A 15,760-nucleotide genomic window follows, 5' to 3' on the forward strand; every position below is an offset into this window, starting at 1 on the left:
AGACCCACCCAAGGTCCAAGGTGGATCTGGTCCCAAGGCCCTAAGTGGGGACGTCAACCTGATTGCTCCACTTGCAAGGGCTTGAGATATACAACTGAGTAACATCCACATATGAATGATACCTGATCCCAAACTGGCAGATGACCTTACCCAACAGTTTTATATAGATCTTAAACAGAAGGGAGGGGCTGTGGGCACGATCTCTCCCCACCTGTCAACAGCAATTGGAACCAGCCATTGAGAAAGGAGGAGAACCACTATAAAACAGTGCCTCCCACCCCCAAAGTCAGTCTGAAAGGATATCATGGTTGACGTTATTGAAAGCCAGGAGTGCTAGGATGGATGCACCACCCCTATCCAACTCCACCACAGGTCGTCATCCAATGCTGGACTTTCAAGGAAGAAATGGCAGACTGAAGATGGCTCTGCGAAAAGTGGAGCTGACAACCACAGAAGAATGAAGAGCTGGCAAGTAGACTGGCTCTTCATAATTCCTCTCTGGACAAGGAGAGGACTTGAGATCACCCACAAGTGCTCCAGATAGTTGTTCCTCATGAGGAGACACAAGACAGCAGTCTCCAGTGAGTTTAGAGACCCAGGAGACAAGGGAATGGCCATCTTGCTCAAACTATGGTTGGCACCTTTGAAAGGAGACTAAGTTTGCATGGACTTCCTTTCTAATTACTTCTGGAAATTGCTTGTTAACTGCTTTTCAGCTATTAGGAACCTTTGAATCCACAGGTTTTACTGCACTGGATGAGTTTCCTTCAATCCTTAGTGAAAGAAGTTTTAAATACAAGTTGAAGAACTTAAAAAAACATTTTTTTAATAAACAGCTAAAGGGTGATTAAAACTTTGATTTTAGAAAGTTGCAAATGGACTAAGGGCCCTGTCATGAGTACTGATGGTGAGCAGGAGGGGGCCCCTATCCAGGGGGAAAAACGTATGTATAGTTTAGAAGCTTTGAACTTTCCTTCGAAGAAACTCAGAGCAGACCCGCCTTGATTCTTGGGTTTATCTGTGAAGGTTTCCCATGGCCTTTCAGTTTGGCAGGATTTTCTGGCTAGTAGAGTAGGACAATAAACACTAGAGACTCAAGCTTCCGTCTCAGCATGGTTCTCCACTCTAAGATAGGACAGATCCAGCTAAATTTGAAATAAGATTTTGGAATTAATTATAAAGAATCCATCCCATGGGCAAATGCTTTTGTTTTGAATTGTTTTGAAAAAACATAATAAGATAAAAACTTTAAAAATTGGACACTAGAGGGAACTAGAAGGAACTAAAGATTACAATTAAAGGAGAAGAACACTCTAACTCAACTTACAGTTACAAAATGAAGCAAAATATTTTAACACTGGACATATTGAAGAATATTTTTGAACAACGGTCCCAGAAGTTAATTTTAAGAGTATCTGCCTCTATAGCTAGACTGTGTCTAAAAGATGTTATGGAAGAAGAACAAGATGAAGACCTGACAAGATCGAGACTGAGTTGAAAGTGGATTTAAAAATGACAGGCTACAAGAATGACATGGAAAAAGATGTTACACTGGACATACAAAAGAAACCGGCTGATGTCTTAATAATTAAAAAGGATATCAAACAACAAACCAAGAGAGTGACCTGAATAACTTTCTTATATTGGATTTACAAAAGAGGCTTGTTAAAGTTTTGAAGAATTTTATGAGAAGGGACAAAGAAAAATGAAAAGTAATCAAGTTCAATGACATTATTTGAAGGGACTAAAGATCAAGATAGAAGTAAAAGGATGGAATATAAAGTTGGTTTATTTGATCAGAGCTAAAATAGATACGTTGTTATCTCTGGTAACCCTTAATGGACTTTTGCTGACATCAGGACTGAAATGACAAGGCTTTGTGGATTTTAGATAAGAGATGGGATATGGTTAAAAGAGATCATTTGTTATATTTTAAGAGAAGGTGATAGGTTACTAAAATTGTTTATACGTGTGATGAAGGTGGGAAGTCACTTCTGTATATATTTCTTTTCTTCTTCTTTACTATATTTTTTCTTTTTCTTTTTCTCTTTCTTCCTTTTTTTCTTTCTTTTCTGCACTTTTTACTTTTTCTAATTGTTGTTATTGGTAATTGTCTTATTGTACTATGACCTTGTTCTGGTGGTGTAATGGCTACTCCAACAGACCCTGCTTGGAGACTTTCTAGTTCAAAGCAGTTAATAAACATCGTATGTAAATAGATATTCCTCTCAGCTGAGCAAGGCCAAGAATAAGGAGGATAGAGAACAGTCACTTTTGAAAGGACAAGAAATCTAGCAGCTAAAAACAAACTAGAATAATCTAGAGCCAAATAGGAAAAAGCCTGATTTCTCTTTCAGCAGCCCTCAAGATAGTTTTCTGAAATGTAATGATTTGTGGAATCCTCTCTGATGAGTGTAAAAATAAATGGGCTCCAGAAAAAATATAATAAACATGGATTTATTTCTAATTTCTAGAAAGAAATCAAACATTTGCACAACAAAAAATTATGAGAAGCTTAGAATTCAAATCAGGAGCTAGTAGAAATTACAATTATTACTTTAGAATTTTTTTTTAAAAAGGAGAGTCTAACATCATATCAATAACATTGGAACCCTGACATCTGTACCCACATGTATTCATACCTGCTTCCAACAACAGAGAGAGAATTCACACATTACTTTATATATGGATTCTACTACAGTATTTTGAAGATAAAGCAGCAGTAAGAATCAAGGCAATATTGCAGTTGGCCTATGACTGGGGAAACCAGGGTTCAAATCCACACGCAGGCATGGAAACAAATTGGGTAGCTTTGGTGCAGTACTAGATTCCTGCACAAGGCAGGAGTTGAATGAAACAATCTCCCAGATCCCCTACGATCCATTCTGTGATTCTAAGATTGCTGTCGGTGGAGAGAAGACAAATACACCCCCCAAATCTCCTGGAGGAAAGGCTTAATTTTAGAAAAACAATTATTAAAGATTAGAGCAGTTCAATGGTAGAACCAATAACTCAGAGAAACTGGGGTTAAAGAAATGAGGAAACTAGGTAAATATGTAAGTTAAAGAAATCTACGTTGCACTAGAGGGGTGGTGGGACTCTGTGGCACAGCGGGGAGATCCAGGGGTAGTCGGGGGGAAACACAGAAGCATCTCTTCCCGTTTCTCTTTTCGACTGTAGACAATGTACAGGAAGGGTAGTCAAAATCAGTTCAGCTTTGACCATCTTTCTTCTTGTCCCATCACAGAGAATCTATATACTGCTAAAACTCCCATGTCTGGCTGTTTGTAACCTTTAACTAGGCAACACGGTGCGTCACAGGCCAACAATTTTCGAACCAAGGTACCTCGAATGGGCTAACTTACAGAATGCGTCCAAAATCCGGGACCCATGACTCCAGTGGAACTGAAATTAGGCAGATTTTATAAAACATTTTATCACATAAAAATGATCATAAAACATTTTATGATACAATAAAAAATGTCATAAAACATTTCCTGTGGCCAGCTCCTGAGGTTTGACTGGGCTATACAGTTCAGTGTGAATGACATGGGCTATTTTCAAGGCAGAGACATCTCTGAATGTCTCCCTGAGTTTTTAAGAACTTTTCCAGTGAAGGCAGTACATTAGAAGTTCTGCCATTGTTGAAGGCATTGAGGAGTCTGGTAAGGAATATCTCTGAAACATGACCCAACGGGTCATGGGTTGTCTAGTGTCCCTAAGCGAAAGAAAAGTACATGTTTGGAAACTAGTTGCGGCTAGGCTGTGAGATCAACAGTGATCTAGCAGGTGCTGATTGCCATCTAGTGGTTTCAAGAAGGACTTTCTTTGAAGCATGTTGCTATCATAGGCATACAACAAAAGTCATGATGAATCATAGAATCCGAGAGTCGGAGGGGACCTTGGAGGTCTTCTTGTCCAACCCTCTGTCTAGTGCAGGAATCCTCAGACCTTTCTGGAGAAACGGCTGTCCAACCGTTTCTTGAAAGCCTCCAGTGGAACACCCTGTTCCTGTTCCTCTGCTTAAGCGCTCCCCCAGTCAGAAAATTCATCCTTATTTCAAGTTTGGATCTCCCTCTGTTAAGCTTCTACCCATTGGTTCTTGTCTTACGAAGAAGAATAAATCCACACCCTCTTTCCTGTGACATCTCTTCATGTATCGGGAGGCTGCTATCATGTCCAACATCAGTTATGTCATTCTGCAAATAACACAGTAATTTGCAATGCAAATAACATCATCTGCATCATTTGCCAAAGGATGTCATGGCCTGGGTGATGGAACTTAATACCTTCACCCATTCTCCCACCCCACCCTGATAGCCAGGAAACATTTTTTTGTCTTATTTTCTGCCTGTGAAAAAACAGCTGTCAGGGATTCTGGCAACCAGAAGATTGTCCCTTGAATCCAATCACATGAACTGGACCTCACATCTGGATGAGGCCCAGCTGTGCTTTGTGGTAGCCTGCAAAGCCTCCTGGATCACCATAACCACCTTTCTCGTCCACCATGGGATGTGGCTGATTCAAAATCCAACACCTGGGAGGGAACAGCCCAGAGAGAGGAACCTCTCACCCATCCAGGTACCAGTGCAAAACCTGTCCTCTCATCCACAATCAGATCATGGATGAGAGGAGATTTGGTGCAGGCACATCTAGCAGCAGAAGGAGGCTTACGTTTCCTAAAAGGACTGCAACACCAGCCAGAAGTATCGGAGCTCCCATCATCCCCCCTCCCCATGGCACTTGCAGGCTCCCTCCCAAATTTAAGCTTGTGGGTGGGGAAGAGCAGTTCCAGAAGGTAATGCTAATTTATTTATTCACTTCATTGGGTTTATAGGCCATTCTGATGCAGAGACCCTGAGCCATTGCAAGAATATGACTAAAATACAGTAACTGGATTAAAACAATAGTATCAATAGAAGAGAATATCTGTAGCTCAGGGTTGAACGATGGAGTTCTTGGTGCTCTCAGAGCTTGGTTGGTTTCTTGCAGACGTTTCATTACCCAGCTAGGTAACATCATGGTACTCACATTTTTTGATGCATTTTTTATTTCCATACTATTGATTGATCAGTATCAACTGATACCAGTACAGCTCAGTGATGAAGGCCCCAAGTGGACCTACTCGAGCAATCTCCAGTGTGGTACCCAAAAATGCCAAACACTTTTTTGGAGTTCATGCCCCATTTCATTGTTTGTATGTATGTGTGAAATGATAGCTAGAGCGATAGCTAGAGAGACAGAGAAATAGAGAGGGAGGTAGGTAGATGATAGATAGATAGAGAGATGATAGAGATGATAAATGATAGATAGATGATAGTTAGATGATGGATGGATGGATGGATGGATGGATGGACGGATGGTTCATAGAGGATGGATGGATGGACGGGTGGATGGATGGATACATAGATGACAGATGATAGATGATAGATGATAGATGATAGATGATAGAGATAGAGATAGAAGGATGGATGGATGGATGGATGGATGGATGGATGGATGGATGGATGGAATTATATGAAAATGGAGACTGGCCTGCTGCAAAGCAGGAGGTTGACAGGGTTCCAGCCCCAGCATCACTTTTATTCCAAGAACGCCTTTGGGTACCCTAACACTTCTTAGAAAGCCACCAGGGTTTTGCTTGGAACAGTATCACCCTGAGCAGAAAAATAGAAAGACAGGCACGGTGTGTCTGGCAGGAAGGGCAAGATCAGCTCTCTCGTCAACTGCTGCTTTGTAGCTGGTCTCGGTCCTCGTGGCAATCATTCGGCCAATGGGCAAGCCAACCCCAAAAGCCATTTCACAAGAATGCCCACAAGGTGTTCTCAAAATCCAAAATGCCCACCTAAACAGCACTTCTCTCCCTCCAGGAGAGAACTCCAGGTGGATGCTCGAATTCTAGGAACCGAAGAGTCTCCAGGAGGATGCTCAGCACAAGATTTTGCATTCAGGGACCAGAGCTTCCACAGAAGTTCTTTTGCAGGGGGCTCTACAAGGGGGTAAAAATATTGTGAGTTTGTGGGTGCCATCTTGACATTTTTGCCCCCCTCTCTGTGCACAGCTCTGTTCTTTTGCTTCTTTTTCTTTTCTCCACATACACCAGCTTTCTTGATTCCAAAGCCTATTTTACGGGGGGTGGGGGGAGACATATTTTTTGTTCCTGCTCTTCAGGAACAAATACCAAAATCTTTCCTTAGCTACTGTAGATCACCCAGGGACCTAGAAGCTGATTCTGATCCATTGTCAATCCACTCCCGTTTAGGGGCAAAATCTCTGTTGTTCCAAAGAGTATCATCCTTTGTTTCATGTCAGACTTTAATTATTGGATTCCAAGCCAAGGCTGAGTTAATTATTCCAGACAACGTCCGTAAGTAGATTTGAAATGTAACGCCTTTTTTCTCCTACAAGAATTCCTGTTCTGCCAAGCTTCCGAAATAATGGGATAAGGATACAGGAGCAGATTTCAGGGCTACCAGGGCGGGGTGGGGGGGAAACCTCTCCAGCCTTTCTTACCTGCTCACACTGAAAGTGGATGCTCTCGGGAAAAGGTAATACTCTCCCTATTGAGACACTTTTGAAAAACCTTTGTTCCCTCCCCAATCCCAATTTTACAGAAGACCGCAAAGGGTTCTCTGCATTTCTGTGCCACTGAACTGGGTGCAGGCGATGCAACTGCACCCGGCAGTTGCTTCAAACCGGGACATCGAGATATTTCTGCCCAGCAGCGATTCTGCTCTGCAATAGACCGAAGACGAATAGCAGGATTTGGTCCTGTTATGGCTGGAATCCTTCAGGCAAATGGGTGGATCTCTGGAACTCTTTTGCAAAGGGAAAGAAACGCTTTCTGGCAAAGGTAGGTGATCATCTTAAGCATCTGGGGGTGGTGTGAAAAAATCAGGTTCCTGGGAGCAGGCGGAGAGAAGGGAGCAGTTAAGAGGTGAGCCTGGGTGGAGGAGAAGAAATCTGGGGCAGGTGAGGTTGTGGGGGCCAAAGAACAGGTGTGTTGCAGCAAAGGCACCACCCAACATGGCGGCTCCAGGAAACCTCCAGCTGGCTCTCCTGCTTCCTCACAAAAATGGATTCCTCCCAAAAAATAAAAAGTGTGAGCTTAGTCCAGGTTTGCACACTGCACTAAGCCATGGTTTGCTCAGCTATGATGTGCTGGGTTCACACAGCATGCAAAACCAAAGGGTAGGGAGGCCTGGCGGGCGGGGTGGGGGCGGCTGTTCTCAGGAAAGGAGACTGAAAGCCGAGGCCGATCCCCACTTCCGTGCAGGGATGTAGCTGGACTCAGCGACGCGCCCAGCCTGTCCTTTGAACCCCACCACACGCACAGGACCTCACTCCGGGAGGCGAGGACTTGTTCTGTCCCCGGAGACCTGCAGGGCTGGCCCTCAGAAGCAGCACCGGGAGGCCAAGGTTTCCCCAGGCCCAGCAACATGGGTCCCAACTCCTTTGACCCACGCACACACCTGGCTAATGCCCTTGAGCCCAGTTCTGCTTTAAGGGTCATTTTTACTCTCTAGAAAAGCGTTCCTCAAAGTATAGACCAAGGAAATCAAAATTATTTGCCGATGTTGAAAAATAATACAATAATAAAATCCGATCAAACAGTCACGAGAAGCAGTAGTGACAGCAAATGCATCAATTTTAATTTTCAATATGGTAAATAGCGATAAATATAACCCACAGAAACCAACACTCTTTTGGGGTCCTCCATAGTTTTTAAAAGTGGGAAGGGATCCTGAAAGAAAAAAAATGTAAGAAACACTGCTCTAGAAGATGCCAGGAGTTGTTGTTTAGTGAAATCCACTTTGCAAAATTAAAATTCTTTTAAAGTATCCCTGGGGAAGCCCTTGAAAGTGATGAAAGAAACCCTTAAAAAGCAGGGCCGGTCACTGGAAAGGGGCACCCTTCCACTGGTTTTCTTCTCTGGCAAAAAGCTGTTGTGCCCCTTGGAGGCGCATAACCCACTGACCCCTTCATGGTGTCTCCTTGGAGGTGCGTTCGTTGCAAGCAGCAAAGGCGGGCTGCATTTTGCACCTGCTGCAGGCAGGCTTAAACCCCAAAAACTAATGCAGGTGTGTAGATGAGGTGTATGGACAGTTGTCATCATAATTGCCGCATTATTTAAAATGCTACATGATGGCTACTGCAGTTTTTGTGTGTTGCTCCTTACATGCTCACATCAGGGGATGGATTCAGTTAGTGTTCCAACCCGAAGAATGAACTGCTGTTTATTTCATACTCCCCCAACCAGGCAAAGAAATTCTTCTTCCTTTGTTCTACTCATTTGAAGAAAGGAAATCTTTTGAAAGTTTTTGCCATGGGAAAAAATGCTGTGTGGTCTCATGGGCATGAGATGCAGGCTAAAAGGGGGTGGGCTTTGATCGCTTGGTCACGGCCACCATCTTGACGTTTTGGGCACACACAGACACTATGCAGATGCCCCTCTGCTTGAGGATGTCTGTAAAGTTGCTGCTTCTGAAAGGCCATCTCAAGGGTTTTTTCTGGAAAATATTGGGCAGCACTGCAGAGAGGATCCTTGATTCTAATGCCTGCCTTTGACAGAGGAGCAGATTTCTTTTAATCTGATTCTGCCCCCTCAAGCATGCTTCCCATGGAGAGGCGATAATGAACTCCAAAGCCCCCACTGAGAGACATGGGGAACCAAATGGAGCTATCAAAGAATGTGCATTTCAGAAAGATTCTAATAAGGAGAAGCCACCATACACATCCAGAGCAATAGATTATCAGTTCCCCAAAAGGCAGTAAAGACTAGTAGCAGTTGGGCTTAACCAGGTTAGCCAGATTAATTGAATACCTAGCAACTCCCACAAGATGCAAGGTTTGATTAGGGTAAAACTTAAGAGTTTTTTTTTTAATGGCAGCTTACTAAATTGTGATGATTCGGTGTAATGTGCAGACCCTGAAAATAGTTCAGTTTAGTAACCAAGTTGCACAAGCACAGCTGTTTAGCTCATTTCTGACACAAGGCATCTTTAGATTTTTTGTACCAATCATTTGCTTAACCTGAGTCTACAAGAAAGTACTCAAATGGGGGGGGGGGCACACACATTGCGGCATCCCTCTTTTATCTAGCTAGCTTCCACATTTAAAAAACAGGGAGGTAATTATTAGAGGGCAGGGCATTCTTGTGTGCTATGGAAGGGTAGGAAGACCTCTTTGCCTGCCAAGCCAAAAGAAGGCATCTCACGGGACAGTCAGACTCCAAGACAGCCAAATCAGTCACCACACTGAGACCAATCAACCCACATGGGTTAAAGAAAATGGAAATTCAGGAGCAGAAATATTTTAAAAGAATGGATCTGAAATTCCTGGGAGAGGAAAACCTTGGAAGAATGGAACTAAACTTAAGAAGTTTAGAGTGAAGAGCACAGAAAAAACGTGCTCAAAATTAGAACTAGAGAGGTTTAAGAGGACTCCTTTCCATTGCAATCAATCCGGTATTCATAGGAGTGACTGAGGGTGTAAGTCTAGAAGTAGAGAGGAAGGGTTTGGGAAAGGGGAACAATCCAGTGAAGTAGACCTTTGACTGTAATGCATCACCATTAGTAATTCCAGGATCTGAAAGGGTTTGCACTTGTTAGCCTCATCAAACTATTCTCAGAACCTTTAACTGACAGGACAGTTCATAAAGATCATAATGTTGGTTGGCTCTGCTAATGCAATCTATTTTTCTATGTGCTACCAAAAGAGGACCTTTTTGTTAAAACTAAAAAGTCCAGAGATTCTCATAAAACATCCTATGGAAAAATACAAATTTCCAGAGTGTAAGAATCCTGACCACTTCCTGGGCAACTGTGGAAAGATTTGTCATGGCTAGAAGGTAAGTGAAAATCAACATATGCAGTTTTGAGATATTTAACTTTGTTGTCAGTGGCCTGTAAAATGCCTCAAGGCAACATGGACAATCAAGACAACAGTAAAATTCATCTAGGGCTAACGCCAGCAAGTGTCAGAAGGAACTTCAGGACCTGACAGCAGAAGGTGCCCAATTCCTATCAGACCTTTGTCCATAAAAGTGTATGCTGCCTGGCATGAATGTCCCGGAGCCAATACAGTTGATGTCAATGATCTGGTCCAACCTGAACATGGACAAACCACTCAACCAACTCTATGGGCAAGTGTAATGGGATGCATATCATACTGACAGCAGGAGAGATGCCTAGGAGTTGGTGAATTAATAAAACAATTCCAGAATATTCTTGAGGTTGGAGGAAACCTAATCCATCAGAGCTAATGCAAGGGTTATATCACATCTAATGCCAGGCAAACCACATCAAGCACCAGCTACATATGAAGTGCCACCCAACCAGCCACCAGATGCAAGTCTTCTGACAGGCCAGTCAGCTTCCAAATATTTCACACACAGAGAAGTGGGACATCTGAAAAAAAGACTGTTCCAAAGTAAAGGCATAAGAAAACCAGGTCTAATCTAAAAGCCACTGGCCAGAGGACTTCCTAAATTCAACATGGCTGTCACTCCTCCCATGAAATGGGTGGATGTGATAGTGGATGGACCTCCAGCAGTGGCCTAGAGAGAGATGGAGGAATAGAAGAACCATAGTCTCCACTCATTTGTCAAGGAACAACATCTAGTCAAGGTAGATGGACCTTCACCAGATCTTCCAATTTCTAGCAACAGTTTTCTGCAGCCTTTAATGGATCCTAGTATCATGGAGTTGGAAGGGACCAAAGAGTCAAGACCAACCTCCTGCACACTGCAGGATTCACTACCCCATCCCCGAAAGATGACTTCCAGCTTCTGTTTGAAAACTCCCAGTAAAAGGGAAGAAACCCCTCCATGCAGTAGCCTATTCCACTCATTGACAGCTCTTACTGTCAAGGAGTTCTTCCTAGTGCCTCATCTGTATCTACATCCTTGGAAGTTTTGCCCATTAGTTCTAGATCATTATCCAACTCTCTGACTCTGTCTTACCAAGCCACTGCTCCAAACTTTCTCAGTAGACTTTTTCCTTTCTAGCTTCTCTTTGGCCTTCTCTAAAACTTGGGCAGGCATTATGGACCATCTTTCCTCCCTTCCTCCCTTCCAGCAGGTGGATGGTCCAATTTTAGCTATGTAAGGACTCAGACATAGAAAATTAAACTGCTATTTCTGTGGATCAGTTATGGGGACTGTGGCCCTCCAGGTATTAGAGAAAACTCCCAACCTCCCTCATCAATGGCCACAGTGAACAAACACTAGTGAGAGCCAGGGATAATGACACCTTAGGACCATTGGTTCCTTCGACCTACTATAAAAGCTTGGAGATCAAGCCCCTTATTTACAAGAATCAGCCCTAGTACACTGATTCATCCTGAAGTCTGTCATTCCTTGTCTGGCTCCTGCAGAGGGTGGGAAACATTTCAATCCATCCAGGGGCAGCTGTGGGGGAGGGGGGCAAAAGAGTCAAGATGGTGGCTGTAACTGGGTAACTGAAGCCCCACCCCCATCTGCAACATGCATAAAAATGGAGTGGGGCTTCAGCTGCAGCTACCATCTTGACTTCTTTGACCACCACCCCACTCATCAACCCCATCTGATTTTCAGCAGACAGCTAAGTCTGTCTGTACCTGCATTTGATTGGTTTTATTCTTTCTTTTTCATTGTTCCTAAATGTTTATGCCAGCAACTACTGTAAATGCCCAGAGGTTTACAGTAAAAAATTAGCAAGGATTCCTGGGGAGGGATGAAGATTACATTATTATTTAACATGAAAAGATGACTCAAATGATTTTAAGAAATAAGCAATCGTAGTAATGACAACACCAAACCAATGTGGGGAAAAAAGAGTTTTCAAGGATGTGCCATTTTAGCAAAGAAGCCTCCCGTATCCTGGTGCCTCCAGATGTGCTGAATTGGGGGAATTGGAGCTTGGAGGGGAATAGAGGGTGGAGTTTGGTGAAGGTTCTGTTGATGATAGCCCATTGAACTACAGTTCCCAGCAGTGGTTCTCAACAAGGCCCCAGGAGCTGCTGGGAGTTCTAGTTCAGGAGCATCTGGGGGACAGGGCCATTGGTGACCCATAGAAGCTACCCTGACATCATGCACTCCATGATGGTGTCACACCAATTCTGCAGATTACGTAGTTTCTGTCAGTCACAGCTGCGACTGATGCAAATTAAACTGTCTGCATCATTGTGTAAAGACATCGTGGCCTATGTGAGGTCACAAGAAGTGGTGGATGCCCATGACCACCAGTTTTCCACCCTGATCCAAATTCCACATATTTATGAAGCTTTAACAGCTAAATACATTCTTCCACATCTTAATACCCCCATTATGAATGGATAGAACTAAGTTAGAACCCTTTGCTGTGTCATTTTGCTGTCTTCATACTGTGCATCCAGCTGTAACCTGAACACTAAAGTCCCTTTGAGGCAACTTTGATTCTTAGGCACTTCACTGATTAGCCCATGTACTTTTCTAGGCAACAGAAGCAGTTTCCATTGCCTTCTAACCTGGTGTCATTTATAGCCTGATGGTCTCCCATCCAGGGAGGTTAGCCAAGATTGGCTAAAACTGCCACCTAACTGGGCACCTGAGAATCCCAGGTGTAATAATATTAGCCAATCTAAATTCTTTGGTTTTCTTTACTTTCTTCTTCCTTTTACCTGAGAAATGTAAGCAATTCTTTTTTTTGATAGCCATTGTTTTCTTACTTTATGTCCTCTTTATCCAGCTAGGTATCTTTGCCACACCTTGCATGTTTTGAAAACAAGTTTAGGGATTAATCTTCTAACAGTCTTTAATGCAAAGGCAAATCATTAGAGCTGGCTGTAAATCAACACCACCATTGTTAAAAAGAAGAGAATGAAGAATAAAAAGAATGAAGTTGAGAAAGCAACCAATCCCTTGGTTGGCAGATAGAAACCACCTTGGTCACTCTGCTTGACGACCATCATCAGGACCTAGACGGGAGACCTTCATCTGGCCTTTGAAAACTGCTTGACAACAGTCAATACCATCAACCATGGTGTCCTTCTGGACCACCTGCAAGGGTTTTCTGGGTTTTTTTTGAGGGGGGGTACCATTATAAGTTCCTACCTGAATAGGCAGTTCCAGTTGGTAGCCATGGGAGAGAAGCACTTGAGTTCATGGCTACTTCCATGTGGGGTCCCACAAGGCAGGCGGTGTCCCATTCACTACTTAACATCTGTCTGAAATTGGTGGGAGACCCTCAGCTCTCAGTTTGGGGTGAGTTGACCTCAATGTGATGATTACACTCAGCTCTTTGTGGCTACCACAGGCTGAGCTGGAGATGCCGCTGAAGCCCTGAACCAGAGTCTGGATGGAGGAAAACAAGCTCTGATTAAATCTTATCATGTCAACCCCTCGGGGTAGACCAGATCAGGAAGCCAACTCCACAGGAGGATTAGAACGAAGGTTTATTGAGATAGTAACTGAATTTTGCATGTCTGCTTTGCTCTTCCTCCCCTCCCTCCAATACCCCAGCGAGTCTGGAGGGAGCCAGCCTGAGCCTCTTCTGAATGCTGTCTCCATACCCAGGACTTAAGGAATGTTTCTGCCCTCTTTCCTTTTGCAATGTTCTTGCCTATTTCCCTCAAGGTCATCTCTGTGATTTTCCACCTACCAAGACTGAGTTGCTCTTCGCCAGTAAACCATTGGGCAGTCCAATAACATCAGCCCCAGGAGTTGAGCTGGGTTGGGTTTCACATCTTCCAAAAGACTAACTTGGAGGTTGTCCTGGACTCACAGCTCTTGCTCAACCCACAGGTGGAAGCTGTAGCCAGGGATACCTTCACCCAGCTTTAGCTGGTGCATCAGGTACAATCCCAGCTAGACCAGGATGCCCTAGTGACAGTACCTTATGCCCTGAACATCACTTGGCTTGATTACTGTAACATTCCCTATGTGAGGCTGCCCTTGGAGACCATCTGCAAGCTGCAGCTGATACAAAACATGCTGGATGGACTTCTGGCAGAACAATCCCAGGACAGTAGAATAACATCACTTTTAAAGTCCCTGCATTGGCCACCAGTCGGCTTCAAGGCCCAATTCGAACTGCTGGTCACTACTTTTAAAGCATCCTTGAGCTGGGGGGGGAGTCAAAAAAATCAAGATAGCAGCAATTTCTCCACAATTGAAGCCCCACCCTTCGTAATGTGTGATGAGGCTTTGATTATGCAGTTACAGCTGCCATCTTGACTTTTCTGACAGCCTCTTCCCCCCAACGTCCCTGTGGATACCCTCGGTTGAAAGGCTGAGTATTTCAAGATTGCTGCCAGCAAATCCTCTAAATTTTGGACTGAGAAAATCCAGATGGAAGAGTTAGAGGGGTTGGTGTCCCAGCTGCTCAGAGACCTCCTCCTGCTCCAGAATCAGAACCAGACAGAACTGAAGCAGAAGGAATCACTCCTGCTACTCTAAGTAAATGAAGAAACAGCGGTTGAGAAATAAATCCTTGGATTAGTAATCCTCCCTAAAAATAGGGCAACCCTCCCCACTCATAGGGCTCTTTGCCCTACAGAGAAAATAGCAGATTTATCTCCCCACACCCCACCCCATACTAGCACATGCAGTTTTACGCCCTGTTGTTCCTTCATGACTCTTGGATGAATTGTTTTGGGCCGCACAGACCGATGGAGAGAGCGTGGCCAAAGCTGGCATGGTGTCGTAACTTGAAGAAACCCATTTTGCAGACATCTATTTGGCGGGGAGCTTTATTTGTGAAAAAGAATATTGCTGGTCTCAGCTGGGGAGAACATTTGTTCGCCAATTGGAGACCAGCGAACGGTAGCCCTGGACTGCCCCCTGCTGGCTGGCCCAGGAATGACCAGACATCGCTTTGACTTCTTCTGTGAGGCCTGTCAAACCAAACAAGCTCACACTTTGGGGCCCAGAAGGAGTTTCAGGGAGTTTGGAACACCCTCTCTATTTCTGACGTTAGAACTTTTCCCAATTTTGTAATGCAGTTTGCTCTTTAAAACAAAGGTGGAAATAATCCGTAGAGTAACACCTGTATAAAAAACATGTGTTCATAGACAGAGTGTACCAAAAGACATTGGTGTACACGGAGAAAACCAGCTGCAAAAATTCTGAATTAGGCAAACTAAGTTGCATATTTGGAGAAAGGTACACCAAATTTCATATTTTAACTGCCTTTGCATCTACAATTGCCTCCTTTTCTCAATCCCAAATCATCCACCACTCAGCTTCATTTCTTCATTGAGGACCCCTCCTAGGGTGAGAGACGGGGGGGGGGGAGTCTGGGAGTGTCTGACGGTGTGGGAGAGCACTCACCCCCTGAGTGAGAGGCAGGAGGTGAGGGGGAGCGAATGAGATGCCCCCCCTGGCCGACCAGTGAGAGAGGCTGAGCGGGGGGCATTGTGAGTGAATAGTGAATGGGTGGGTGATGGCTGGGCCCTGATGGCGCCAAGAATGTGAGCTGGGCCTGCCATTGCCCTGTGGGTAACTGTGCATGTGTGAGGGTGTGAGTGGATGGAGGGACCTCTATTTCAAACTGGGGACTCTGGCGGTGCAGGAGCGGGGCTGAGGGGAGTCTCCGGGGGGTGCAGGGCGGGTTATACTATTGAGGTGGTGACGGGTAGGGGACGCTATGGTGGGAGCCAGAGGGCAGGCCATCTTCGGGGAAGACACCCCCGGTGTCTGTTACCGGTGGCGTGTTCCGGCCCTCCGAGTTCAGACCCAGGCCCTGGTCAGCAGACCCACAGGGGCCCTGGTCTCCGGCTGCTGCTGCTTAATGCCAGGTCA

Source organism: Candoia aspera, chromosome 11 (genome assembly GCF_035149785.1).
Source record: "Candoia aspera isolate rCanAsp1 chromosome 11, rCanAsp1.hap2, whole genome shotgun sequence".
In the NCBI taxonomy this organism is placed as follows: domain Eukaryota; kingdom Metazoa; phylum Chordata; class Lepidosauria; order Squamata; family Boidae; genus Candoia; species Candoia aspera.